The sequence below is a fragment of the Bos indicus x Bos taurus genome, chromosome 14 (genome assembly GCF_003369695.1).
Source record: "Bos indicus x Bos taurus breed Angus x Brahman F1 hybrid chromosome 14, Bos_hybrid_MaternalHap_v2.0, whole genome shotgun sequence".
NCBI lineage: Eukaryota > Metazoa > Chordata > Mammalia > Artiodactyla > Bovidae > Bos > Bos indicus x Bos taurus.
In genome coordinates this window covers 38,688,311-38,691,775 of record NC_040089.1, presented here as the reverse complement: position 1 = coordinate 38,691,775, position 3,465 = coordinate 38,688,311, and the positions used below count along the sequence as shown (strand labels likewise).

Here is a 3,465-nt window from a genome sequence, read left to right as displayed (position 1 = left end):
AGTACACAGGAGAAATCCTCACTTCAAATTCACTAACCTGATTACAGACACATATAAAGAAAAGAACTCATCACTAATAACTGTCCTTTGCTGTTGTTCAGTCACTAAGTCATGTCCGACTCTTTGCAACCTTTATTAATTGTGCTTTATTAACTTTCAAATTTTGGTAGAAGTCATCCTATAAGAAAAGCATTGTAACTCAGAAATATCAAGAGAGGAAATTAGCTTCTTTAAATTTTGTTTTTCCTAGTAATTTTAATATCCTCATTTACAATGCCATACTAATGATCAAAATATTTATTTCTATAATGAAAGACAGCCTTTCCCAGAATAAATTAAATGCCTAAGAAACAATGCCTAGGTACGCTTAAGGCTGCTTGTTGAATACAGAATGCCAGCAAATGAGACTGAAAGCACTTGAGGAGTGTATTATCCCTTTAGGGTAAAAGCTTATAGAATGATCTCTGATCCACAGTACAGTAGTCCAACAGTTTGATTCTAAGAATTCTTATGTCTTCCAGGTAGGGCTTCATGTCATCATACTGCGGTGAGTAAAGACTGACAAGTTTTAACATGCAGTATTTTACCTAGGAATCAGTAGTTTCAAAATGGGTAAAATACTTCTTTCTCTACTTTTATTATATCTACGTATTTCCTTTCCAAAACAAGTTGGCAAGAGTTGAAATTTTTTCATCATCTATTCCAAAAAGAAACAGGTTATATGTGGTTACTAACCTCAACTCAAATTTCAAAATGCAGTGCAAAGGCTAATGTTTAATTATTAGTATCAGAATAGCCCCTAAACTCAACCAAGAAAAGTTGTGTATTTCTTAGTTTCACTCATGTGAGCAGAAAATATTTACAACTTGATTCATTTCAACTCAGTTCAACAAATATTTATTGAACAACAAGGACACGCCAACCATTGTGCTAGCCACTCAAGTGTGAAAGCACAAAGATGAACCTATTACCTCAGCCATTAAAATATGACTAGCAGTGGGAACGAATTTAAGGTTAAAAACAGCTTAGATTTCTCTGTGATGTCTTATTATCATAAGAAAAATAGGTCTCCTAGAATTTTTTGTTTTAAAATGTATGAGAGAAAAAATTTTTAAATAAATCTTCCAAATGGAATGATTAATCATGCATTTAGAAACTGTTTATTTTGTCCAAATAAGCCAAAAGTAGAGAATAAAAATGAAAAACAGAGTGGAAAAATATTCATGGTACTAAGCTATTATTGTCACTCAAACTGGAATATAAAATTTCAAAATTTTATTTTAGGTTAAAAACCACACACAAATATTAAACAAATATTATGCCTGTAATTTGAATGGCATTTTTCTAAATATTCTATAAATAAATAAGTTCTATATGTTAGCAAACTGAATAGAAATTTTCTTCAGTGTGAATTTTGGGGGGTTATATGGAACATTAAAAATACTGGTGAAGGCTTGATGACGGGCATGTGGAGCCACGGAGGCGGTGGCCGGGAGTCGGAGTAGGAGCAGTGGTGACCAGCTGCAGGCATCCTCGCTGTGTCCTCCTGGGGAGGAGGAGGAGCCATCGGTTTCCAACTTCCTGGGGGTCACTTGGAGTTCGGTGAAAGCTGGGAAGAATGTGCTTAAAAGGAAACCTGGGAAGAAGGAGCTCTTCACCTGAAAAATGTTCACTTGGTCTTGGTTGTGAATTCTTTTGTTGAGAAAGAGAATTACCATTTGTCACTATTTTAATGAAAGGAGAGGTGGACCTGACTCATGATTTAGAACCAAAGAATGCAGAGCCTGAAAAGAATGAAAGTTGGGAGTGGGTTCCTTGGAAAGAATTTCCTCCTCTGGACCAGCTTTTCTCGGCACTACGTTGTTTAAAGGAACAAGGCTATGATCCTTTTAAATATTTGGATCATCTGGTAAGATATAAAGGAAGTCACCTAGAGGTGAACAAGGAGACTCACTGACTTTTTTTTTTTTTTTAATGAATTGGCCAAAAAATTCACTTGGTTTTTTTGTATGATGACTGTAGTAGTGCTTAGTCTCTAACTTCATTGGAAACAATTCTGTAAGATTGTAGTGTAACACCTGTCACAGCAACATGCATTTTTTAAAAGAAACTTATCAAAATTGGTGAATTTGGGGGTAGCCATTGAATCAGAGGGTAAAGTGTCTGCCTGCAATGCAGGAGACCTGGGTTCAATCCCTGGGCTAGGAAGATCCCCTGAAGAAGGAAATGGCAACCCACTCCAGTGTTCTTGCCTGGAGAACCCCATGGATGGAGGAGTCTGGTGGGCTACAGTCCACTGGTCACAAAGAGTAGGACACAACTGAGCTACTTCACTTTCACTTTCTTTATTTTAATATTGAAGATGGAAGAAAAAAAGCAATAATTTTGGCATATTATGCTTGATTATGTCAAGAAAGGTAAAAACACAATTGATACACACAAAAAAAAGTTTTGTGCAGAGTATGGAGAAGGTGCTGTGACTGAGCAAACGTGTCAAAAGTCTTTTGCAAGTGTCAAAAGTCTCATGCTGGAGATTTCTCTATGTATGATGCTCCACAGTCAGGTAGACCAGTTGAAGTGGACAGCAATCCAATCGAGACATTAACTGAGAGCAATCAACATTATACCACATGAGAGATAGCTGACATACTCAAAATATCCAAATCAAGCATTGAAAATCATTTGCACCAGCATGGTTATATTAATCACTTTGATATTTGGGTTCGACTTAAGTTAAGCCAAAAGAACCTTTTTGATCATATTTCCACATGTGATTCTCTACTGAAATGTAATGAAAGTGTTCCATTTTTAATATAAATTGTGACAGGCAATGAGAAATGGATACTGTTCAATAATGTGGAATGGAAGAGATCATGGGACAAGCGAAATGAACCACCGTCAGCCACACAAAAGGCTGGTCTTCATCCAAAGAAGGTGATGTTGTGTATATGGTGGGATTAGATAGGAGTCCTCTATAATGAGCTCTTTCCAGAAAACCAAACAGTCAATTCCAAGAAGTACTGCTCCCAGTTAGACCAACTGAAAGCAGCACTCAATGAAAAGCGTCCAGAATCAGTCAACAGAAACTGCATAATCTTTCATCAGGATAACGCAAGACCACAAGTTTCTTTGATGACCAGACAAAAATCATTACAGCTTGGCTGGCAAATTCTGATTCCTCCACCATATTCCCCAGACATTGAACCTTCAGATTTCCATTTATTTCGATCTTTACAAAATTCTCTCAATGGAAAAAATTTCAGTTCTCTGGAAGACTGCAAAAGGTACCTGGAACAGTTCTTTGCTCAAAAAAATAAAAAGTTTTGGGAAGATGGAATTATGAAGTTGCCTGAAAAATGGCAGAAGGTAGTGGAACAAAATGGTGAATACATTGTTCAGTTCTTAGTGAAAGTGAAAAATGTGTCTTTTATTTTTACTTAAAAACCAAAAGAACTTCTGAGCCAA

The 3,465-nt window shown here is 36.3% G+C and overlaps 1 pseudogene; it reads left to right on the top strand.

Annotated features, from left to right (window-relative positions):
- Positions 1-353: 353 nt before the first annotated feature.
- On the top strand, positions 354-1,957 carry LOC113904002 (annotated as a pseudogene).
- The last annotated feature ends 1,508 nt before the right edge of the window (positions 1,958-3,465 follow it).